The sequence below is a fragment of the Urocitellus parryii genome, chromosome 14 (genome assembly GCF_045843805.1).
Source record: "Urocitellus parryii isolate mUroPar1 chromosome 14, mUroPar1.hap1, whole genome shotgun sequence".
Lineage (NCBI taxonomy): Eukaryota > Metazoa > Chordata > Mammalia > Rodentia > Sciuridae > Urocitellus > Urocitellus parryii.
The window spans coordinates 44365652-44392961 of record NC_135544.1 but is presented as its reverse complement, the minus strand read 5'-3'; positions in this window follow the sequence as shown (position 1 = coordinate 44392961).

Here is a 27310-nt window from a genome sequence, read left to right as displayed (position 1 = left end):
ATGTGAGCTTCATGGGGTGGAGAACTTTCTTTGTTTTGCCCACAGCTGAATCCTCAGTGAAAAGAACAGTGCCTAGCCTGTAACTGACATTGAATAAATATTTTTATTAATAAATATCCACTAACATAACAACAGTCGTAGTCAACTCTCACCTGGAAACAACCAGGAGTCTACTTGCTGCTGTCTCTTTATCCATTCTTCCCGCTGATGATCCACGTTCAACGCTGCTGCTATACTGATTTAAGTAATCTAATAAGACTGTACCGTAAGGAGCTAGAGAACAAGAGTCCTGTCTTATTTATAGTTACATTTCTACTTCTTCCTTTCAATCATGGCTTTGTATCTAAAACTGACTTACATAGCTAAAATTTACTCATTTGGAGTTCCTTTAATCATTTAATAGTAAAGTTTCCAAAAGGTAGCATCTTTACTAACAGTTTTGCACTTGTGATTTTTCATTATCAGATTTGTACATTTCTGCAAATTCTCTTATTACCTACTTTGATCCTTCACACCATAAAAAACAAGAGGATCATTCTTAATTTGGCCTTTCTTAAGTCAACACAGGAAGGGAAAATACATACATTATTTAACATAAAAGTTACAGCTTTGAAATGCAGCCTGTGAACTGGCACCTGTATTAAATTCTAGGTTTTTATTTCAGAGTAGTTTATTATAAATTGAATATGTATTTCTTTGTGAAATTCCTTAGGAATAAAGCATAATAAAATCTCACTTAAGTAATCATTTAGAAAACATAAGAGATGTAAGTTACAAAATTTGAACATTTATTTTATATTTGGCACAGTAGTCTAGAGGTCTAAAGGGAATAATTTTTAATAAAATTTCTACCAATTCTTGTCTTGTTTCCACAATAAAGAATTATGTTCCCTGTATTTTTTTCCCCAAACAAACCCTGTTTCTCTACTCTGTAAAAGCAGCATATTTTAGGAATGAACAGATTGATCTAGTCTGAGGGGAGGACAAGATACAATAGGAATTCAGGCAACAATTCCTCATGCTTAGGTGTTTCTCTTTATTCTGAGCAAGCAAATCCTTGGAGATTTGCTTGTGCCATGCTGGTGGGTAGGTGAGAGGGCCTTCTCTTGCTGAACTTGGCCTGGAAGTCAGGTTTCATTCACTTTTTGTCCAACAGAAGGCTTGCACAAAATAGGTACTTAAATTGCTTCATAGAATTAATTTAAAAATCAGATACAGAGAGAAGTATATAAAGCAACTCTAATAACATATCAGTGGAATCTAAAAAATGTAATGAAAACCTTCAGATTCAGTGCAAAAATGAACACCCAGATTTATCAATTATGTAAAATTGGCATTCTAAACATTGAAACTGGATGCATAGCTATAGAGAGTAAATGAGTGTGTGTGTGTGTGTGTGTGTGTGTGTGTGTGTGTAATGGTTCAAGCTAAATCGAAGGGAAGGGTTTTGGTAATTCTCTAGACAATGCTGGCTTATTTTTTTTTACAACCTATAAATTGCTGTCCTTCAAATAATATGAATGTAAATGCATGCATATCATTTCCTACCTTCAGCTTCTCCCCTGCAGATCTGGGGTTCTATGACTTTGCAGGATTGTCTTTTCCTCCGGCTCACGCTTCTCTCCCTCACTTCCTTTGGAGCATCTGTTATGCAACATATTGAAAAGCAAATTGCCTATTTTGGAAAGGGTGATTTCTTTTTGAGCCCATCTTAATCTCCAAGGAAAATGCAGAGTCACACAAAAATATGCACAAACAGCTGGAGTACAGGTTGACGTTAGTGAAACCAAACCATATATATCTATCTATCTGAAAGTGAGGTTACTTTTTATAAAACTTCCCTGCTGTTCTCATAGCACAGCATGAAGTCCTATGAGACCAAATATGCTGTATTTCCACAGACTTTACTTAAAATGGACTAGTATTAATTATCTAATCTTTATAAAAATACTCCTCTGATGAAAAACAATTCTCTACATCTAATTGTAGGATTATCAAAAATATGTTATAAAGGAATTTTCTTGAAATAATGTGCTGCTGAAACATAAAGGAATATACTTTGAATCTCAGAATTACTTTCACTACTACTTTTTAGCTCTCATGATTTAACTTTGGCTTCATGTGATCCATCTGTTTGGATTGGAGCCAATACTTCTATGTTTCTTCACATTTACTGACTGCTTACATATCCTCTCTGGCAAAGCAGGTAGTTTCTCTTTTCCTTATTTCACAAGTGTTTGGTGATTGCTTTTGCAGATTTTACCAAAATATTTTAAGGTAAATTCTAAAACTTCAAAAAAAGCTTCCATCATCTTATTGTTCTTTTTTTTTTAATACACTATCAGACGTTTATGCTAAATTGTTTTCAAGTGTATTATTACAAACCATTTTTTCCCCCACACATCCCACCCCATTACTTCTACCTCCGTCTCAAAGGCATCCCAGTTGTCAGAGGACATGGACCTGGCCCACTCCTCGATGGCCCATCACTCAGGGACAAGACTGGAGATTGCATGCCAGATTACAACCCAAGTAACTGGATATTCACTTACTGAAATCCAGCACAGCTAACTCAGTCACTGATCCGATAGGAAAAGATAAGGAAAGAACTCTCAGGTACCCAGAGGTACCAACTGATGGAAGCAGCTATCACTCTTGGGGCTCAGGAAACATGGGAAAAGGCTGGTCTGCAAACTTACCACCTGGGCGAGGAGCCCTGTGAACCTGAAGCCCAGAGGCAGGTGTTTATGAGGTGAAGCCTGATGAAGCTGATTCTATAAATGCTGGAATAACTGCCAGCTGGGTCTCCCTGCTGCTGTGGGAGGGCACCGGAGCTTGCTGAGTGAGCAAACATCTCTGGAGTGATGTTCAGGTGTGGAAGCAGAGGTCATGACCAGAAGGAGCAAGTCTCTTTCTTTTCCCCTCGTGTTCCATTCTCCCTCTAGGGCCCCATCTTGACAGAGCGTAACTGGGAACCAGCAGACAAAGAAACATCCAGCCCCTACTTGCACTCCTACATGGGGGAGATCCTGTCAGGCTGTGCTCACCTTCTGCCTCATCAGATCCTACAGCTTCCAGAAAATTAAGAGTCCATTGGAAAAATCAATAGTGCAACCCCCATGGTGCTACAGGACTAAGCAGGAGCTTGTGATGGGCTGTGGAGAGCAAGCTGCACCTGGGCAAATGCTTCAGAGAACAGGTACCTGGACTGGTTGGCGAGAGGTAACTCACGATGTACCCAATTCTTCATAGGCCAATGGGGCTTTGCCCACACATGACATTGCTGGCTGGTGAGGCCTCCTGCTTATTGCCACCATCATCACCAGGCTGTCTCTGTTGGTACTGTCTTGGATCCTATTGTTTGCTGAGTCCCTGCCACACCATAGCAAAGCCAAGTACAGTCAGTGATTTGGAGGACAGAGAATCTGGCTTCCCAGCTGCCAACTCTCAACTGTTCTGTCTCTCTGTCTAGGACATCGACTCTGAGGATGCAGTAGCTCCAGTTGACTGGCCATTGCCTGGCCCTTGGAAGGAACCCCATAAATTATGTCAAATTAATGAAGAGAAATCTCTGGAACAGAAAGAAGGGGGGAAATTATGAAAAAGAAAAATGACATCTCATTCCCTGCCTTTTGGGTTTCCCTAATCCAGAAAACTCTCTTAACAAATTAGAGAAGGAAACCTCTCCTCTCAGTCATTCCTATTTTCCTTTCAACATCGTGCAACATTTGGAAGTTACTCACCCGAAGGAAGCCCAGTTTTGTAATCTTATAAATAAAAACGATACTCACTTTGAAGCATGACTGTAAGGATTAGTAAGATAATATATGCAGAATGCTTTCTACCATGAGGGGCATAGATGTGTTCAGCGAACTGTACTATTGAAATCCCCAAATTCCACAGCCTTCAACCATTGTGCCTTTGACGTCACTTCCAAATAAATATCCTCACTGAATAGTGATATAAACTAGCATCTACCGGGTATTGGTATTTTGTGCCAAGCACCATTTGTTTTACCTATATTCACTCATTTAATTCTTTCAACAATTTATGAGGTAGATAGATAACTTTTATTTTTCCAGTTTGACTGAAGAGGAAATTAAGGTACAAAAAGTTCTGTAACCAACCTTAGGTTGCATTGCTAGAAAGTAGTAGAACTAAAATTTGAACCCAGGGAGTTGGGCTCCAGAATCTATCATCTTCTTAACTACTGTTACTGTTACAGTGATTCTTTAATAAAAGTACTAATAACCTTAGTCTTAAAGCTAACTATTCTTTAAGCCTTCTGGGTATTTGCAGCACTGTCTTGTGTGATTATTTATAGACATTTCACCCAGTTTAGCCAAAATTCCTAAGGAAAGTCATCAACTTCGAAAAACCACATCTGACTGAATAGAACCCTTCAAGAAAGAGGAGAGGTGGTGTCCCCTTTCACAGGGGTATGGATGAAGCTTAAATGTAGTCAATCTAATTATAAACTGTTATTCTTCTATTATGGAAATACCCTGTAATTGAATACTAGAAAATCCTCCATAAAAGCTTTCCCCTCAGGCAAGGTTTAGTACTAGCCTTAGAAGCCCAATTAAATATGATCAAAACTATGTTTTAAGAAACTCAGTTATACTTAAAGACGATTGAAAGGAAATGCTTCAATAAAATGAATAATTTTTTTCTTTTTCTTTTTTACAACTTTTTTTTCAGTTTTTCTTAATGAGAAAATACTATTATAAAAAGAATGTCATTAAGTATAGGAGAAAATTTCTATAAAAACAGAATATTTAGATAAATAAAAACATAAATTATATATCTGATAATGGTACCATCGCATGTTAAAACTCTTGCTGTGTTTTTTAGATTTTTTTTTTCAGTGCAACAATAGGCATACACTTTGTGTTTACAAAGAGTGGGATCATATTGCGGTATGGCTTCCCACTGTTTTGTGTCTCATTTATCAGAATACTGTGAATATTTTTCTCTATGAATAAATATACATGTACATCAAGGGATACCTAGGATATATATATATATACTTTGCAATACATTTATTTGCATTAACATATCAATTTTTAAAATCATTCTCTTTGTAGGACATTTAGATGGATTCCATTTAATAACTGTTATAACCCCAAACGTATCCATTTGTTTTAGTCCCTTGTCTGATGAGTTCCTCAGGATAAATTTCAAAGTTGAATTGCTGGGTTGAGGGTGCTTAGTCTGTCTTTTAGTGCATATTGACTAATTGCCTTCCAGATTTCGCTTCCTCCAGTAGGTATTTCAGAAGGCCGCTTCTGTGGAGGCAAACCATGTGTCTTTAACAGCTTTGTCAATCAAACAAGCTAAACAAATCTTATTTATTTATTTATTTTTTAGTAACAGCTTTATTTGCTTTTGTCACTGTGTCTCTTCTGTCATTTATCTGTTTTTGTCCCTTGGTTTTATTTACAGAATTGCTTTTTTAATGAATTCGTTAGAGCTATTTATCTTAAAATATTTTAATATACTGCAAAAGTGCTTTTAACCAGTTGGTGAATTAACTATATAGAAATGTCCATTTATATGTATTTCATAGATTGTATTATAAAGAAAAGAAAAGGTGCACATTCAAAAGAGTCCTGAGGTGTACTACCTGCCTAAACAGAGGCAAGAGCAGTATGACACTTTAATTGCAGGAAAAGACAGAGCAGCGTTCATGAGAGACTCTCAGAAAAAAATGCATGACCCCAGCCCCTCCAGTTTTTAGAAATAAAACAAAAGATCTATACCAATCTGGACAGTATATCTTTCCCAGTTCCTCTCTGCCTGGTTAGATTTATTCATCCCTTAGATCTCAGCTGTAGCACTACTTCCTCAAGGAAGCTCTTTCTGACCTTGCCTACTAGGTCAGATCTCCTTATTTTATGTCCGGAGACAGTTTACTCCTTTGCAACTCTTCTCACCATTGTGATTTCACATTTATTCACAGGATTTTTTCATTCAGTCTCTCTTGCTCACTAAAACGCATATGGCCTGAGGGCAGAAATGACTGATTTTGCACCTCTTTATCTCTCTACACGTAGCCTGTCACATGGGAAATGAATGATAAAGATTTGTTAAGAAAATGAATTGAGTATAAATATGTCAATCATGTTAAACATTTTCAAAACATAACATTATCCATTCTGCATGAATATTTTTGACATTCTCACAAACTGCTGACTTGAAGAACAACTTCAGGTTTTATTATATGTCTATATAACAATATTAATTTGGGAAATCATGATTTACCAGGATAATGAACTATCTGGTATCCCAAGTGAGCAAAACATAGGTCAACAAAGCCTGTTTAAATAAAGTGACTCTCCATAAAATCCTTCAAAACCTTTTAAAAGTCTGTTGATTAGATCCATAGAGATCTCAAGTTGAAAAACTTTTAAAAGTCCTCTCCTTGTACAGTTCAATACAGTAGCCACTAGTCATCTGTGTGACTATTGGGCAGTTGAAAGGAGTCTATGTCAAATTGAGGTATACTGTATGTATAAGATGTCTGAAAGTCTTCCTAAAATCATGAAAAAACCCTCCCTATTTTATATGTTAAATAATATAATATTTTGGATAGATTGGATTAAAGAAACCCCACTATTAAAATTAATTACACCTGTTTCTTTCTTCTTTTTCAGTTTTTTAGAAAATTTATAATTATATATGTGACTCATATTTCTATTAGATATCTTTTCTTGCTATAATTCACAACATGGAAAAACTTTATCTAATTAAAATCAACTCTATTTCACACTTAAGTATTTAAATGAATTGAAAATGGGGAAATCTGCAAAGAAAATGTTCAAAAAACAAAAAACTGTTAGAGAGACCTAACAGATACTTAATGCAAGTCCTCAAATTTCCACAGCATCCACTTTCTCTACAATTGAACAGATTTACATATTCATTTTCTAAAATTAAAGAAACAAACTACAAATGTTGAGAAGGGCAACCCATTGGAAGCATATTAATTTAAACTTATATCACCCGACAATCTGATGAAAAGAAGATAATTAAAAAAAAACAACAACAATGAAAATAAAATGGGATGTCTTCTTGGGGGAGCCCAAACTGTGCATAGTGCATGAAAAAGAGCACTGACCACTAAGCAAATTCCGAGGACTTTCTAAATAGTTCAGTTTAGTTCTTGTTTATTCTTTTTTTTTTTTTCCTTGTGGTAGTGGGGATTGATTCCACGGTCTCATGCATGCATGGTAAGCAAGTGCTTTACCACTGAACTATGTTCCTTCAGTATAAATTTTGATATTATGAAAATTAAGTGATTGATCATAGGGCATAGTCAATTCAAGAAAACATAATTGAGGTATCATATCATGGAAAGAGTTCTTTCTACCCAAAATGGTAAAAATAAAAATATCATTATTTGGTAATTCTGTCTACTAAGAACAACTTTTTCTCTCAAGATAAAGGTGGAGTGATAGGAGGAGACAATTCATAAAAGATGAGAAAGAATAAGGTTGTGCTGTGGTTTTTCAATGCTTTATGGTTAAAGGGGTTTACTTTAAAAAATCAGCCATCTTCTCTTGGACAATATATTAATTTTTAGGATAAAATTCATAAATGGATATCAATGCCTATTAGATTAATAGAGGGTGTGAAATAATAGCTTATAGTGATGGCAGCTATTGCAACTCACCTATCTGTATTAAAATGTGCTGCTTTGCCTCCACTGTCACCATCTTCCATGTGCTTTTGTGACAGATATTAATGGAGCCTTTGGATTATTATACACTTTGGCCGAAGCAAGTGAATGACCGTTTGGTCTGTTCACTGACTTCAAATCACATGTTATCAGTGAAACCTTCACTGCTGGGTTTCCTTTCATTGTATCTCCAAGCTGACCATTTCCTGTCAATGTCCTTAGAACGGAGAATATACTGAAAACTGGGGTCAGCCACTATGCTGCTAACTCTACACTTCTGGCTTTGGAAGATAAAGCAGTTTTTATTTTGTTTTGTTTCAAAATATTATTTTTTCTTTTTTTTTTAAAAAACCCTTACATTAGATTTTTCTGTGATTTGTTTCTTGTTAAAAATTAGTAAGGTACATTTTATATAATATATGGCATTTTCTAAAGATTACCAATGAAAAAGTGCATTAATTTTCTTATTGTGCACATTATGCTTCATCCAAGAATTTGTATGCTCTGTTTATTGCACAGTCTTTGGGATTACAGACTAGGGATAAGTAAAATTTGAATATGATGCTTGTATGTTCATGAACACTTAGGAAATAATGTGTGATGGTTAGTTCTTGAAGAGTAACTAATTTTTAGTTCAAGTGTGTTAATTAGAACTATAATGCTGTATCTTTTAGACATCTATCTACAGATTTGGGTTCTTAATTTCTTCATCTTTTTATCTTGAAAAATAAAGTTATTATTTTGGTCATGTTGGAGCAAATTGAACATATCAATAAAGCAAAGTCAATAAAACTCTCAATAAATATGAAGAGAGGATGACTCTAAGTGTCCCAGGTGGCTAGAAAACAGTTAGCACAGCTGCTTGGAAGTGGGACAATCATCCTTGCCCTTTGGTTTTCTCACATTATTATTAGACTGGCTAATGACCAAGGTGTGAAGGATTAGGATTTTGAGCTCTCAGTAATTAGCAGAATACAACCTGTTTTGATTGGAATGACAGAAGGAGGAGGAAGCCTTTTATATGTGGGGGAAATGGAATGGAGAAGTAGGCAGTAGCAGGAATAACTAATTGCTTATTACTGAAAGGTTTATTATTGTGTTGTCATTGCTAACATGTAAGTGAGTTTCTTTACCTTCAGCTTCAGGCCACATTTTCTGTGAGAAGAGAGCTGTTCTCATGAGCAATGAAATCAACTGTTAGCTGAATAAAGTGAAAAAAAAATACTTCACTTGAGTCAGGAGGTAAAATGATCTAATAACTTTAGGCAGTCATGCCATGTGACAAAGCATGTCTTTAATCAATAGATCCAGAGTTAATTGTTTGCCAATATGTAAAATCAAAGCTGGATTTTAGCACAGGCAGATTAACATTATTTAGACAGGCGCAAGGAAGAACTCTCCCCGAGAGAGAGACCTGGAAGGGATCTCTGAGCAAGCTCAACCAGGGTAATGGCAGTGTATCAAGAGAGAAGACAGTAAATAACAGTAAATCTAGGACTTAAGGAAACAAGACCTGATTTTTGGTTTTGTACAGAATAAGCATCTGAGCAGGAGTGAGATCAGAAAGACACACCAATTGCATGGCTGTCCTCAGATTTGTTTTTGATATTATTATAGTTTCTTTGTTTATTCACTGATGTGTGGTTGGTGGATGTTTTAAACTGAGCCAGTCACCCAGTTTCTTCACTGGTTCAGTGCCAGATGAACCACTCTCGACTTCTCAATGGAAATTTCTGATTCTCTTGCAATTATCCACTCTAGTGTGATTTTTCTTTCTCTTTGCAAGTTCCAGGGGCCCTGTCTCTCGGTTACACACACTCCAGGGACAGATGGCTGAAAAAGACACCACCTGTCTGACCAAAGACCTTACCTGGTTGGGGCTCGGAATGTCATGCTGAGTAGCAGTAGCTGTCACTGGTGAAGGACCAGTTGTTATATAATTATACATTAGTTTGGCTACTAATTATACACTGTCTGATATTTTCAAATTTCATGGGTATGTACTTATATCTTTAATTCCTGGAATACAGAAATCATGTCATGCTTCTTTTAGAGCCTCCAAATAATGCACCACATAAGAGAATTAAATAAATATTTGGCAAACAACATTCCACACTGTACTGACAGCATTCAAGTGGCGAAGTGCCCATGTTATTTACAGTCATATTTCAAATGCTCATTGTAGTTCCCGCACATAGTTCAATGCTTCATGAATATTTAGCAGACTTTAAATTTTTGAATTTTTAAAATTGCGAATAATCTTACCAGCTGAGGTTGAGATTCAGTGAAGGGAAAGAAGAGTGGAAGTGAGACACTTCCTGGTTCTTTCGAGAACACGCAGGCCACATTTTTATAATTGGTTTCCACTTCCATATTGGCTAATGGTCAAAAATACCAGCAGAGTCTAGAAAGCTTGGTTTGAATGTAGTTAGGTTTGGAAATCCTCAGAGCTAGGATGTTTGCTCTACCCACTGACCCATTGCCAATTCTCAATTGTCTCTTCAAAGATGGATTTGGACTGACCATCTCACTTTGTTTTGGTAAGGAGAATCAGCTTGTTTTTCTGGTCAGGTGATTTTTTTGTATATGAAGTTCATAACATAGAGTTTTTATCATTTTTAGATTTTAAACATAGAAAAAATGATACATGATTTTTGTTAACATTTTTTGCAAGACTAAGTATAGCTCATGACTAAATGATCACTTAGATTCATATACAAGGCACATAGGTTTCAACCTGAATTTGTTTGTTCTGTCATTTTCAACACATTTTCCATTGTATCCTGTTTTTACACACACTAGACACACTAGACTAGAGACAAAAGTTAGGTATCATGCCTGGGGCATTTTTAAAATCTTTTGCCTGGCATATGGCATGTATTCATTGGTATTTGTGAAAAGTGTGAGTGAATGAATGTGTGTGTGTGGCCATTATGTTTTCTTATTCTATTATCATCTTTTCCTTTCAGAACTTCTTCTGAAAGGAGTTGTTATTTTTTTTCAGAAATAATATATCCATCTCCATTCTGATTCATGTTCATGTCCTGTATTTTAAGACCTCATGCTGGGAAACCCTAATTTCCTATGTCATAAGGTTGATTTGACTATACAGGATCTTTTTAACCTTGTTTTGTTACAAATTCCCAGCACTCTGATTCATGATCAACTCATTAAAATTAGGAGAAACGAGAAATCTGTATATATATATATATATATATATATATATATATATATATATATTATTTTTTGGTTATTTTTTTTTCAGCTTTCCTTTGTCCACCAAATTGAAACCAATACTATAACTAGAAAGTTAAAAAAGAAATAATAAGAAAAAAAGAGGAAAGAAAATCAGCTGAACAGTTATTTAAAATTAAGACTTGACTCTCCTGTAATTGAAAATGAAAACGAAAAACCTTCGTCTAACCATAATTATTTAATATAGTAGAATATATTTAGGAATTCATTTAGGAAATTCAAATAATAAATACAGATGCAGTTTTTAAAACATCAATGCACTTAACCTTTAAGTTTATAACTTAGGTCTTCTGTCATCATAATTGCTTTATACTACCAAAGAATAATATTTTGAATAAATGTTCCCTTTAAAATTTTTACTGTTATCTTCATAGTGGAGTAGGTCTTTAGATGAGATAGTGTACAATTTCTCTCCTCAAGTTTATAAGCAATTCAAAGCAATTAATTGATTTGGAGAAGTTTTCAATAGGCTACTACTCTGAAATTTTCTGATTCCAATATTCCCCCCCCATAAGATTCCTGAACCCTTCCTGTGAAATTCTTAGATTTTTTTCAGAAACCCTTATATATTTTGTTCTTATAATTTGCCCCCTAGAAACCTTATCTTTTCCCCCTAATCTACATGTATAACTTTCTAAGGTAGTTTTAGAATATAGTCTTTTGATTTTACAGTTATAACCAGAGGATATGTAATAATTTTTCTTGGAATGAAAGCTTTGAGAACTTTCACAAATTCTTAGGTAGTAACATTAGACTTTGGTAGCATCCCTGTCTGTTCAATCAATTTGGCCCCTGTTCTCTTGGCCTCTCTGGAGCTCAGGCGCTCAACTCTCTGATCTGGTATTAAGTGGTGAGGAAAAGATGTTGGTTGGTAACTTAAATTGTATCATTTTCAGTAACATATTGGATTATGCTCAAGATTATGAGTAGAATATCCTTGAAAATTCTGAGGAATGATTATTGGTGATAGGATTTCAAGGAGACAATATTTTTAGAATCTTAAGATGACCACTTGCTCCACTCAGATTCTAGCTAAATTAGGAAGCATTAGGCAAGTGAAATTTATAATTTCAGCTATAAAATTATTACATTCTGAGGATCTAATTTACAGCTTGGTAATAATACTGAATGATATTGTAAGAGTGCAGATCTTAAGCTTTCTTACACTCACATGCAATAAATATGTGGGATGATGGAGGTGTTAATGAACTTGATTATGGTGATCATTTCACAATGTATATAGAGAGTGAATCATCATGTTATACACTATATATATATATATATATATATATATATATATATATATATAAAATTTATATTTCAACAAAGCAGAAAAAAGAGCAAATGTTTTTCACAGTAGGTAAAACATACAGGGTATCAGATAATAGACAACTATCTCTGCTATTTATCCTGAACTAAAATAACAACAACCACAAAAACCCTGCAAAAGGCTCACGGATATGCTTCCTAAACAGAAATAGGGTGAAGGAGTTATACAAGAAGAAAGAATGAGAAAAGGATTTGGTAATACATGTTCATCTATACAGGGCACAAGCCAACTACTAGACTCTGTAATCTAAACAATTTTTGGGTGAAGGAGAGATGTAATAGGATAAGTATCCCAGAGCTTAAGTCATTACTAAAATTTACTGATTGAACAGACTTAGAATTAACTCTCCGATTCAGTGACCTAAGACTTTAAATCTCAGGTCTTCAACTTTTCCACTTAAAAGCTAAAAATTACCTTTAAAACAGTTACCTTTTTAATATTTTTATATTATCTTAAGAGGTAAGTTTCCTAGGACATTTATATATATACTTTATAATTTGTGTATGTGCATGTTTGTAATGTTGATTACTTTTTCTAAATCTATGGCTAGACAGCTTTACTAATATTTATTATTAAGTCTTTATTTTTGCTAATCTAGGAGAATAAAACAGAATTGCACTATATTCAAATTTGCATAACCCTGATTATTGATGAAGTTGGATACTTTTTCATATACCAGTTGTTTTTCAGCTTTTTTGTTGCTATGATTAAAGGATCTGACCAGAACAACTGTTAAGGAGGAAAGGTTTATTTGAGGGCTCATGGTTTCAGAGGTCTTCAACCATAGAAGACTGGGCTTCATTTTCCTGGGCTCCCGATGAGTCCAAACATCATGACTGAGTGTGTGGCAGAGGGAAGCAGCTTATATCATGAAGATTAAGAAGCAGAGAGACTGCACTCTCCAGATACAAATATATACCCAAAGCCACACCCTAATTCCCACCTCCTTCAGCCACACCCCACCACTGATGGTATCAATCCAATGATAAGGCTAAGGCTATAATCCAATCATTTCTCCTCCAAACCTTCTTACATTGAATGAGTGCTATGGTTTGGATATGTGGTGTTCCCTGAAAGCCCACATGAGACAATGTAATGCCTGTAGATATTTTCTTATTTTTTCCTATGACACCACTCTTCTTTTCTTGATTTGTAGGAATCCTTCATATATTTTGCTCATTAACTGTGTATTTTTGGAATGTGTTGTTTAAATGCATTCTTCTAGATGAGGTTTATTTTTCTAATTTATTTATAGTGTCTTTTAAATTCTTAATTTTTACTGTAGTGTGAATTATCAGTCCTTATCTTTCATATTCATTGAAAAATCCTCACTACTCTGAGATTAGATTTTTCCCATAAATGATGTTTTTCTATTTTTCTCCTTAGAGTTTTAAGTTTAGTTTTCACTATTAAAACCTTAATCTACCTGGAAATGATTTTTACATGTGTGTTGTAAGATTGAAATTTTATTTGTTCCACGTGATGACCAATTGTCTGAGCACTGTTTATTGAATATCCTTCCTTCCTACAGTTGTTAAATTTACTCCCTACACCATCTAATAAATGCTCAAATAAACACAGGCCTGATTCTGGGTTATCTATTGTTCCACTGGAGAATCTGCCTTTACTGCACTACATACTCCACACTAAGTTACAACAACTTTAAAGTATATCTGAATAACTACAAGGCAGGTACTCACACCTTATCCTACTGTTTCAGAGGTATCTATTTTCTTAGTTATTCACTCTTCACACAAATGTAAGGATTAGCCTGCTAAATTCTACAAAAACTAGGAATTACATTAAGTTTAGAGATAAATTTGTCATATAGCAGTGCTATTGAGTTCTATATGTTGATTTCAAATTTTGCAGCTTTACTAAATGAATTTATTAGTTCTAATAGATTTTGGATGGAGTCTCGGGTTTTTGATATATATGATTACAACATCAACAAACTGTGATGATTTGACTTGTTTTGGATATCTTTTGTTTCTTTATCTTGCCTGATTGCTCTTTCTAGGACTTCCAGCAGTATGTTGAATAAATGTGATAAAATGGGCATTTTTATCTGGTTCCAGATTAGAGAGAAGGCTTTCAGCCCTTTCCCATTCAGTATAGTGTAAACTGTTGGCTTATTACATGTGACCCTTATTATGTTGAGCTACTTTCCACCTATACCTAATTTGTTTAGCATTTCACAAAGGGATGTTAAATTTTATCAAATGCCCTTTATTCTATTGAGGTAATCATATGTATTTGCCCTTCATTCTGTTGATACATTGTGTTACATTTGTTGATTTGTATATGCAGAACTAGCCTTGCATCCCTGTTATAAGTCACTTGTTATTGTGGTAAATAATATTTTAAGGTGCCTTTGTATTTATTTGACAGTATTTTGTGGAGGGCTTTTGTACCATCTCTGTTCTGTTCACGAAGAATATTGGTCTATTGTTTCCCTTTACTTCTGTTATACTTTTGTCTAGTTCTCATATCAAGGTAATTCTGGCTTTGGAGGAGTGTTTGGAAGACTCTCCTCCTCTCCAATTTCTTGGAATAATTTGAGAACAATTGATAATTGTTATTCTTTAAATGCTTGGTAGAACTCAGCAGTGAAATATATATCCAAAGCTACATTATGCCCCTTCTGGTTCAGGGTTTTTCTTTGATGGAAAAATTTTTATTGCTGATTAAATCTTATTATTTGTCTGTTCATGTTTTTTCTTCATGATTCCATTTTGGTCAGGTATAAGCATCCAGAGTTGTCCATTTCTCCAGGGTTACCAAATCTGTTGATGTATAGTTGTTTACAAAAATCTGTAATGAACCTTTGAATTTCTGCAGCATCTGTTGTACTGTCTTCTCTTTCAGCTCTGATTTTATTTGACTCCTCTTTTTTCTTACTCTAGCTAAAGTTTGGTTAATATGGTTTACTTCTGTAAAGAACCATATCTTTGTTGATGCTTCCTTAATTTTAAAGTCCTGTCTGACCTTTAGTGATGGTTTCATTTTGCTCATTCATCTGTGGCTCCACATTTTATTTAATTAAATATTTTTTATATAGTTGCAGTTGGCATAATGTTACTCCATCAAGGTATTTATGTCCTAATCATCAGAGCCTGTGTATGTGGGCACACATGACAAAAGGGAATTAAGGTTGCAGATAGAATTCAAATCACAAATTAGCAGGTAGGGAGATTTTCCTCCACTATCTAGGTAGGCCAGTAATGATCACAGGGTCATTAAACATGGGAAAGGAGGCAGAAGAAGCGGGTTAGAGAAAGAGATGTGACAATAAAAGCATCATCAGAGAGAGATAACATTGCTGGATTTGAAGATTGATAAAGGGAGTCATGATTCAAGGAAAGTAGGAGGCTTTGAGAAAAATGGAAATAGATTCATCCCTAGGGGTTTCAAAAAGAACATGGCCCTGATGACACCCCAACTTTAGGACATCTGGCCCCCAAATGCTAAGATAATGTGTTGCTTCAGGTACTTTTTTGTGGTAATTTGTTTAAGTGACAATAAAAAACAATACATAGCATCATATTCTGTATTGCATATTCTGATTTTCTAGTTTGGGCTAGGTAGGTCTTCATTCTGCAGACTTGGTTGACTAAATTATAGACATTTATTCATTCAACTTTATCTGGTTATTTTCTTTTTTGCCTCCATGAGATTTAGAGAATGAAGAACAAACTTGTGTAACTTAATACAAGTCAATAAGTTTTGTCATCACAAACCTAGATGAGAGATTTGGAGGGATGGACTTCAGAGTCACTCAAAGAAATCTGATTTTATATTACCTATGCCTTTTACCCATCCAAATTTGTCATATGTCTTTTCTTTACAAATAATGGAGAATTGTTTGTATTTTGTATCCACTGGTCTTATGACTGATTCTAAGTGTGGCTATATTTAATTGCCCTGTGGGAAATGCACTGAAGTTTTCATCACCATCTTTTTGTTCAGGCTATGGTCTATTGCAAATGCAAATTATGGGCATGTTTGGGACATAATTTTGCAAGGATATGAGCTGGAGTTTATTTATTTTAAAGTACATGAACTCGTCCATTCCCCTTCCTTTTAAGATTTAAATATAAAATTAAACCTACCAGCCATTTTATTAGTCACAGCACATGTGAGTATGACACACTTTTCAGGAACTGAGTCAAGGTCAGAGGCAGAAGACACACATCTGGCTGTGTTGGGTGTCTGTGTCAGTGTCAGGTGGAATCATGTTTGAGAAGCTCACTGATGATTTGGACTCCTTCTCTTGTATCAGTTAGAATGTTTTCTCCCACAAATATCCTGAAATCACACTTAAACTGGTTGAGCAACAGGGAATACCCTAATTTTTACATAACAAGACTTCAGGAGGTCAGGCACATTTCCAGGATGGTTGATTTAGTGCTCCCGAAGGTCATCGCAGACTGTTTTTTCCACCTCTGGTGTCCAACGCCCTCACTTTTAGCTTCCTCCGAAAGTTCTGGAAACTGTTTTCTGCTTTATTGGGTATCTTTTCTGGACATGAAATTGTGAAGAGGAAGAAGAAGAATGACTTTTCATGAGATTCTCCCCTAAGAGGGCAGGAACATTTCTTAGAAGTCCGATATCCCCCTTGTGTTATGGAGCCAACTACCTACTCCTGACTCAGTCTTTGGCAAGGAGATCCCTGTCATCCTTAGAACAGTCAGTCCAGCTCTTGGAGCTGAGGGTCAGGTCAGTCACCACTGAAGCACGTGGATGACTGTGGGAAAGTTCTGTTAGGAAAGGAAAAGGGAGGACTCTGACAATGGACAAGCAAACAGGTGTCAAGTACGTAACAAAAATATTTGATTTATGTCTTTAGAGTTCAGATTGTTCCAGGAAACTCAGGTGATCTTAGAATTAAAACTCCCAATGTATGTCCTTAATGAAGAGTTTGAGTTGGATGATACCTAAGATGATAACTCACCTGTTATGAGTGAAAAAGAATTCTCAGAGCTGAAACAGGGGATTATTTGGTCACCCAAATAACTTCCCAATAAATCAAATCATGAAAGTGAAACACCAAGATCCTACCAGCACTCCTGGGCATTGCTTTCGTTTTCCAAGCAAGTGTTCCCATGTAACTGAAGCTAAAAACAACCTTGTTTTCTAAATAGAGAAGTAGTTCTTCAGGAAGAGAGAATAAAGCAGACATTTCAAAAGGTGTGGTGACATTTGTTTCAAGCCATTAAAATTCCTGAAAGCATGCACTGGAAAATGGCTCAGAAAATGTGTCCTAAACTACTTGAATGGCAGATTATTAATCAGAAAAGCAGAAAAATTAATAGAGTGGTTAAAATATACATATATATATATATATATATATATATCCATAGATAGTTATCTCCATCCAGAATAACATATGACCTGTAAATATCACATTTTAAAGAATATTAAATGACATGCAGGAAAATATATAATGAATTATTAATTAAAAAGTAAAACCCCAAAATTTGACATCACAATTCCTTTCGTGAAGTAATGAGAAAGATGTGGGAAATTTTAACTTTTCTTCTCTGTGCATTTTTATGCTTTTTAAAATTTTAAGTTGTGATAGATTGCTTTGTTATCAAGTGTTCTCTGTCTTCTCTGTCAAGGAAATGTATTTTTGCAGCCCATCTCTTAGGCAGGTGGCATACTCTGGTCAATTCAATGTGAGCAAATTAGTTTTGGCCATGGGCCATGTCTGCTCAGAAGATAAGAACCACTGTGGAGCTCCTTCTTGTTCCCTTTCTTCTGCTGATTGCAGTATGTCGGGGGGCGGGGGGCGGCTTTCATCCTTCTGGATCCCTGGAAATCAAGAGTACACATGGGAAGTCATATGTAAAGACGACACGAAATAAACTTTTGTGGTTGGGGGCTGTTTATTACATCAGCATAACCTAGCAAAAGCTGCCTGATATAAAGTTTCATATGTTTTGTGTATCAATTAATAAAAAATAAATAATACAAAGATCACACTATAACATAACAATTTCATTTAAAGTCACATCTTAAGCACCTTCAGGAGGAGGAACAAGAACATGCAACTGCACTCTGGAACTTGAGGAGAGTAGAAAGAAGAGGATTTGCTCCAAGTCCCTTTGTACACTCCTGTTGTGCAGTGTGTTGTTTCTATTTGGCATTAGCACCCTTTATTCTTTTGGTTCTACTCTTTCTTAAGAATGCTTTTGCCATCCACAATGAATTACAAATCACCAAGCAAAATACTTACTTACTTCCTCATGTTCCATCTCTCCTTTTTAACTCCTATCCATTTTAGTCTGTAATCATGAGGGTCACAAATAATACCCTAATGGTCAAATTAAATGGCCTTACTTGGTACTCACCTTCTTGGCTTCTTTTAAGTTCTTGATTTAGGTGTGCACCCCAGTCCTTTGGTAAGTCTTTCCTCAATTGGCCCACATGATATTGTAATGTTTGTTCTCTTACGCTGCGAGGACCTTTCTTTTCTCTTCCTAGCTGGTATTTCTTTATTTGCCTTCCCTTAAAGGGCTTCTCTCTTCACCTTGTTTTCTCTTATTTTTCCAGCAATAGCTTTCTTGTCATTTGTTTCAGAGATGTGCAGGGAAATGAGCAACAAGTTTGTGAGTTGCTCTGATCTATTTTACTGGGAAACAGTGGCGAGGCTCCTGGTACACCAATCCCTCTGAAGACATATCACTGCTTTGAGATGAGTATAACATTACACTACTGGAGTTAAACCTGTCTTCATTCATTAGCAAAAAATATTCTCATTGGTAAAATTTTTTTCTCAAAATCGTCCCATGACAATTATAATATCTAATCTTATTTTCTGGGGCCTTTACTGGTATGATATATGATCACTATTTTTCACAAACCAACCACACTCGACAACAAGAAATATTAGTGATCTTGGCAAGATTTAATATGTTATGTAACTGCCTGGGATTCCAAATATGAGTTCATGGGCTGTTATGTTCGGGTAGAAAAAGAGCCAAAATCTAAGTTAACAATTTTGTAGAGCCTGCAGGAACGACACACAGGCCTAGAGATGTTTATTTTGTGTGGAGTGATGAAAGTTCCTCTAAAACTTTACTATTTTCCCAGTTGCTCTACTGGAATCTAATTAACCGTTTTCCCCATTTTAAGTATTTTTGAAGAAATAAAATTCATATTCATTATTAGAAAAATTTATATTCTCCCTAAAATCATGTTTTGTGGTTATTCATCATCGCATACAACACTGTCCAGGAGAGATGAAATGTGTCATGTTTCTAAAGACGCTTTTCTAAAGAGACTTTAGAGCTTATTTTTGGTGACTTAGTCCAATGACTAAATCCCCTCAGGAAATTATTTCTCATCTAACCTGAATATTTCACAACATGCTTAAATGTTTCCTTTTGTTATGTCCTCACTAAAAATGTCTGTAAAGGAACTCTCTTAACTGGAAAACCATTTTTTAAATTTATCCTGGTCAACTTTCTTTAATCGAATTCGAGTCTTTAGGAAAAAAAAAAATCTTAAATCACTTCCAAGAGACTATGAATGATTTCCAATGAAGGTGCCCATTTAATCTGCAGTTTTTAAAAATTGTGTTATACAGATTCATTTTTCTTAATTTGCAGTTTTGTTGTTCAGGATATCCAATATTGTTCCCCTTTAAATATGGCCTATTATAAAATACCTGAGTTTCATTAGACTTACAAAGGCTTCTTTAACAAACAAAACTTCCATCAAATTGACACCCCAAACTGTCAAAACGAAAAGATGACTTAAGATTTTTCTTTTTCTGTTCATTCTTTTTAACTTCCTGGCTTTTGTGGTTGCTGTTACTCTTAGGCAGTATTATCACAGGGTAACATAAATAAGAGATTAACTTTACAGTCACTCTCCATTCACCATAGAACTCCTTGAGCCACACACGTCCAGTAGGGTCAGCGTTTTCTTTGGCCAGCTTGGGTACTTGGCTTTGGTATTGTGGGGCTCACGCCATGGAATACTGTCAGCACAAAGGGATATCCTTTGGAAAACAACCAAAACTTGCTCTCTCTCTCTCTCTCTGTTTTTTTTTTTTTTTTTTTTTTTTTTTTTTTTGCATACAAGCATAGAGAAACTCTCATTCCTCAATTCATTAATGTCAAAGAGTCTAAAGAAGTTTGTAAGGACAAAGAAAAGCCCTGCTAATTAACTATTGTGTTGTGATTATAATCAAGATTTACTAAGTACTTTTCTAGTGCCAGGTAGTGCGTAGATGGCACAAAACACAGTTTCTGCTGACAAATTTTCAGCCAGCCCTGTGTCTCGGGCCTCAAAGGTTTGACTCTTTGTGCCAAAGACTCCTGATTAATTAGGAAAATTCAGCAAGCATTTATGAAATTAACTCCCCAAGTCATGTAGACACAAGGTAGTGTTTTTCTGTTATATTTCCAGTAAACAAAAGGATATTGGTTGATTGTTGGAGGAGAGTTGATTGTAACCTTTGGCTCTCAATAATGAGCCTGGGTCTTAATTTCATTTAATGGTTTGGAATTCCAAAGCTATGGAGTTCATTAGGGAAGCAGAGGAAGTAAACACGTGAAAAACAGGGAAAGAGACCCATTGAGCCCAAACTGGCTTCCTTTTTCCAGTATTAATTTGTAGATGGACTAAATCCACAGCTGTTTCTAATGACAAACAGACAGACTACATAATTTTTAGTTGTCCCCACGCTGTCTTTTAGCCCATAAGCTGATTGTGCATCTGCTCAGCTGAATCGATAAGGGGAATCGTGTTGGGGGACTTTGGGCCGCACAGGAGTAGAATTACTGAGTTGTTAGAGACGGATGTTTTCAGTTACAGTTTTAACTGGACATAATGGCTTCCCCACAGGAAGGATCATGGATCCATAAACCTGGTCCACTGCTCCCTTACAGGAAAGGAGCTGTTTATTACTGCAGTGCATGCCACCTGCTCAGCTATCAAGTGTACATTTGTTCTCTTGGGAACAATAGGGTGGGGTGGTTACTAGAAACAGGGCCAGAAGCCAGCCATATTCCACTTCTTCATTCTGGCTGACTCCTCCAGTGACCTCTGTCTAGTCCCCTCAATAAAGCTAACCACCACTCATTAAAACTGGAGCCCAAGTATGTAGTGCCTTGGGAAATATCCATACTTCACTGGGATTTCTTTGGCACAGAATGCATTCAAAATTATCCTTGTCATCAACAAATATTTATTGGGCATCTTCCATTAACATTCAATGAATGAGTCAAAGGTATATACTATGCTTTGGATTTATATGAAATGTTTCTAAAAGCTGAATTTGTTACAAAGGGATTATTTTGTTTTGTAAAGCATAATTTTTTTTAAAAAAAGAATTTATGTCAGTTCATCTACCTACCTAAGATTTCTGCAAATTGATTTGGTCCTATAGTTGCTGATTATTAGGCATTATCTATGTTAAACATAATGAATTTGAAAGATAGCCATTAGTGACAAAAGATAGCCATTAGTGCACAAATATACAGAGTTGGGTTGCTATGCAAAATAAATTCTTTTCTATTGTTGAGAGCACAGTAAATTTTTTTTTTCAAAAAGGTCCCTGTCCTTGGAACCTATCTTTATACAATTTTAAAATCATGCGGGTGTATAATGACAAAATATTCTCTGTGCCCTCTAAAGTGGGTGACAGCTCCTGAGCATAGTGACACTCCATAAACAGCCCAAGTGGCAGAACAACCCCAGCAGCAGAATTTTATTGGCAGCTGCCCAACCTGAATGTTTTTGTACTATCCTTGACTTCTACAGTTGGCAGAGAGAGAGAAAAAAAAAGTTCCAGAAATGAGAGATGTTGAAAGGATGGATGTCCAGAAATGGAAGGTGAGAGAAGAGAAATGTTTCTCACACTTTATGAAGCATTGGAAACAATTAAGCGGTCACTGGTTTGATCTCAGATGGTTTAGAAATACAAAAACTAACAAAATCTCCTGGTATTTTAAAACCAGAAGAATCACCCAGCTCAGTCTTCTTATAAGAACCATTGTTTAGCTGCAGGATACAAGGGAAAAACAAAGACAGTAAGAGTCACAGCAAAATGTCAAAACTTCATGCAGGAAAACTGTTTCTCCAAGAAGCCAAGTTAATACCTAAGGTAGCTATGGACACGTGAAAAACACTGAGACACAGCACACTCCTGCAAGTCCACCTGCTGCTCTGGGAGTCCTGGGTTTTCAAATTCTTAATGAAGTAATTATTTAGCCAGAACTGAAGATGGGAGAGAAAGTAGGGGTAGAAACACAAGTTAGTTAGAGCTGGTTCAATTCTCCATTTCAAGAATGAGCCCACTGAATGTATTTTTAAAGCATAATCATCTTTCTTTTTTAAACCCTCAGGCAATCTAAGAGAAGAATCGTAAAGAAGTTGATTTGAATTGATCAGAAAGGAGACCCGTTTTTCTAGTTTTCAGGGATGTGCATATCTGAGAGGGTTCTAAGCTCTGCTCCATGAATGCAAAGCTTTCTTTTCTCAATTTTGCATGCAGGATAGCATTGTTCTCAGATGTCACCAAGTCCCCGTCACCCCCACGGGGATGTGTTTGTAGTTTGGGCTATGGTAACAAAATAGATTTACTGACAGAAACTTTCTCAGCTCTGGGGGTTAAAAGTCCATGGTCAGAGTGCATCACAGCTGTTTCTGGTTAGACTTCTCTCCCTGGCTTAAAGATGGCCACCTGCTCCCTTTTCTTTGTGTGAGCTCTGGAGGCGAGAGAGTGATAGAGCTGATGTTCCTTTCTCCTCTTATAAAGACCTACCAGTCTTAATGGATGATGGCCCCTCCTTATGGCATCATTTAATTTAATTTCCTTTTTGAAGACCCTCTATAATCACACTGAGAGTGGAAAATTAACATATAGATTTTGGGAAGAAGGAACATAATTCTGTCCATAGTAAATGATAAATGTTGATTAGTAACTGAGAGTGCTCAGGGCATTAGTATTGTGCAATTAAATTACTAATGCTAGGTACAAAATGTGTACACTGAAATAATTAATAAAACAAGCCAATTGAAACTTAGCAGATCAAATAATACTTTATGCCACAGACAAACAGGAAACACTTCATAGTAATCTTTTGCAATCAGGCATCTAGGTTTGAAATCCCAATTTTGCATCTTACTAGTTACAGGAACTTGAGCAAATTGCTTAACCATGCAGAGTTTCTTTAATATGAAGAAGGGTTAATTACTGTAAGGATAGAAATGAAGCATGCTAAATATTTAGTACTGTGCTCAGCCCAGAGCAGAAGCCAGCAAAAAAAGGCATTAATGATATGAATTATGACTTCTATTATGCCAATGTAAATATAAAAATTGAACTAATCAGTAGGAAGTGGATGTTTGTCTTAATTCTGTGGTTAGTTAAATGTTTTGTATTCTCTATACTTCTGAGTTGGAATTTTCCCGATCTGTTTGGGATTGTAATTCAGGGCAATGATGTTCTATATGGTGATAACCAAAGGTCTCAAAGAACTCAGTAACTTTCCCTAGGCTCAGAGATGGCCACTGGTACAATGTTCACATGGCGCCAGACCCCTAGGTGCCCTCTTGAGGCTGTACTATGAGAGAAAAGTCCCAGTCAGTGGTCTGCATGGAGCAAATGAGTCTGATGGGTCTTTGGTTGTGGCATCTAAAAGCACCTTGGTTAAACACCCTACTTAAGATTATGGAGCAGCTTGTAAATGTGAGTGAAGATGTAGGTTTTGTTTTCAGTCATATAAACCTTCCATTTCTTGGCCACATTACCTTCAGAGTATTTTAAATCTTGTGATTTTGTTGTGATTATTTTCTAATTACTACTCCTCGCATGGCTTTTAACATTTATAAGCAATTCGTTTCTTTCCTAAACTTTATTTTATGGATTTTTCTAGGTTTGGCATTGCCCTTGCTTCTTGGCACAGCATTATGTTACTATTTTTAAAAACGAGCATGACAGTGTAGATACTGAAATGGAAACACAGAGCCAAAACGAAGTTTGGATTCAACTGGAAGAACCAGAGGCTGACATTCAAATGTCAATGGATTCCCCTACTCATCTCTCTCTCCCTCTTTTTCTTTTTTCATTGTGAGATTTACTTTAAAAATCTAGGTTGCAATCATATTAAGCAATATCACCTTAACTTTGATCATAGTGAGTATTACTAAGTGCTTTAATTTTAAGTTGCCCCTAATGACTTTATTCTTGGATGTAGCCTTTAAAATTATTGCTGTTCAAATACTTATCTCCAATCATCCTTCCCTTCATAAAAACTTCAAAAGCAGAAGAGACTGTAAAGCCTTGCATTATTTAAGGAGGTAGTGGTTTTCATTCTGTAAAACTAATGAAAATATTTTAATTTCTAAATTGCTTCTGTGGTCTAGATATCCACATTTGATTTTCTCAAGCTAAACTTTATCTCAATGTAATCCCTCCAACTAGCATAATTATTTTAATATGTAATTGAAAGATACCTAATTTTTTTTCCCTCTCCTAAATCTGAAAAGGTTAAAGGTTTCATCTGAATTTATGGGTTTCACACTCAGGGAAAGTACTTTCTAAAAAGAGCAAAACAAGCATCAGCTTCTTTGGAAATGTATGCAGTGAAATTTTGGCTGGTCATTTTTTGAGAGACCAAGAAGAAAAACGCTGTCAGCCATACTGCTAAATTTGGAAGTGCAACGTTGTGCCAGCGGGTATTTTAGCAAGGCTGATGCTATACTTGGGAATTTGTCAAGTACATCAATAATATTTCATAGCACATTTGGCTGCGTGCAAAGTAGATACAGAATTTATTCTTCACTCTCACGATGAGAAATACCACATTTAAAAATGTATTAGGGTGACTTCCTCCATTCTGTTCTTCCATTTATTTTTATGGTGCTTATTAAGGAAGTACCTAAGGTTCTTTTATAATGTCATATCTTAGCTAAGACCATGAGAGCAAAACCCATTATTCACCACAGGAACTTTAGCCCTGTTCAGACAACTAATGGAAAAATAAATTATCTAGTCTGAACAGTTGGACAGCTAATCTTGCTGGTTAAACCAGTCACACAGACTGGTGAAGTGAAGTAAAGGTATTTTCCAATTGACTTTCAGTAACAACTCAATCTACTCTCTATTTCTTTTTTTTTTCTTTTTTGTTACATTTTTTATTTGTTAGTTGTAGCTGGACACCATACCTTTACTTTATTTATTTTTTTATGGGGTGCTGAGGATCAAACCCAGTGCTTTCTACATGGTAGGCAAGCACTCTACCACTGAGCCATAACCCCAGCCCTCAATCTACTCTCTCTTATCACCTGCTGTAAGTCTTCCAGAGCCTTTGATGACAATAGACAGTGTGCATGGATAATTGATGTGGGTGGTTATGGGTATGGTGAAAACCCATCTATCAACGAAGACTTCCTATTGTTCCACACACTCAAACTTTTGGAGCTCAGCAGGGCCTTAGGAAAACTGTTCTGTCTTCTTGGGGGAAGTTCTTGTACAAAGAGATGATGAGTCTCAGTCAAGTTAAGTCAGATTCTGTCATGTATTTCCATTGCACCAGAGTACCTCTTGCCCCAAACAGGTTATTTTTATTCTTACCTTGATAAAGACCTGTGATAATTTAGTGTATTGCTTACAATTAGCCTCCTGTGTTCCAACACTAATGAGAGGAAAGAGAAGAGGGCAGAGCCGGTTGCCTCCATAGATCCAGAGATTCAGTTTGGGGAAGGGGCTACTTTTTAAGGGAGGCCATTTTGTACCCTTTAACTCCAGAAAGATTGATTTTGAGACTCAGATGCAGCCCTTACCAAGGGACCCAGAGAGTGCCTAATGGCATACTCATCCTGGAGACCAAGAAGGCCAATGGGGTCCTGGATGCCCCGGGGCAAATATTTCAAGGATGAGGATGGGAGTAGTCAGCTAGCGTGGCAGCCACTTCCATACTAACTGTTTTACACATGCTGAGCCCCCATGATTACTGCTATCCTTATTCCTCAGAGAAACTGAGTAACTCCCCAAGAGTCATACATACAGGAGTCGGAAACTGAAACACAGGAGGCCAATCGGAGCCTAAGTTTTATCTGTTTCTCTCTCCCTTTTCTCCTCCTCAAGAATTTGATCAGATGACAGGTCATGTTTTAAATAATGTTGATTAATTTTTTTATGTTTTAGCATTATTCATGGTGGAGAAAGAAGTTTATTTCATAAGTATGAATACATATCTTGAATGGACTGTAGCATTCTTTCTATTATTTTGAGGAATTTAGGCAAATAAATTAGTTAGAATCTTCAGTTAATACCAACTTACAGTTATTGGTCTATTCAGGGATCTATTTTTTACTGAATTATTTTAAGAGTAGATGGTGACTAATGGGAACCTCTCACTAAACTGAAAAACTAGGATGGTAACAATAATTTATAACTACCTGGGTATTCCCTCCCCCACCAACAACCCCATGAGCAATTCTACTCCAAGAGTAACTTTTATATTGAAATTCATGTTGGTATGCTCTTTACTTTTTAAAAAGAGTTTATCATAAGTATTATAAAATGCTTCAAATCAGTGCCTCTTTTTGAAGTATAAACAGTTTCATATTGTATGTGACCTTCTAGTAATAGATGTATATCTGCAGTTCATTAATTTTTCCTCCATAAAATATTTAATTCTAAAACAAATTTTATCCATTCCTTTCACAGCGAATATTTGGGTTGCTTATTTTATTGTTTTAATGCAACAATATATTCATATAAATATTAACAAGTACCTTTGTTTGCCTTGTTAACACAGATCCCCTGAGGTATAGATCTGGGACAGGGGTTTATCTGAGTTGAGGATATTGCAACTATTAAAATTTACAAGTAACGCCAAATTGTTTTTCAAAGTGATTATACTGATTTATACCTTAACTTGTGATATATAAGTAATATCATTGATTTATCTTTTTCTCCAACAATTTTTATTGCCACACTTTTTGACTTATGGAAATTAAGTAGTAGCTGTTTGTTGTCTTGATGTGAACCTTTCCTAATTACTTAGAAGTTGATTTTT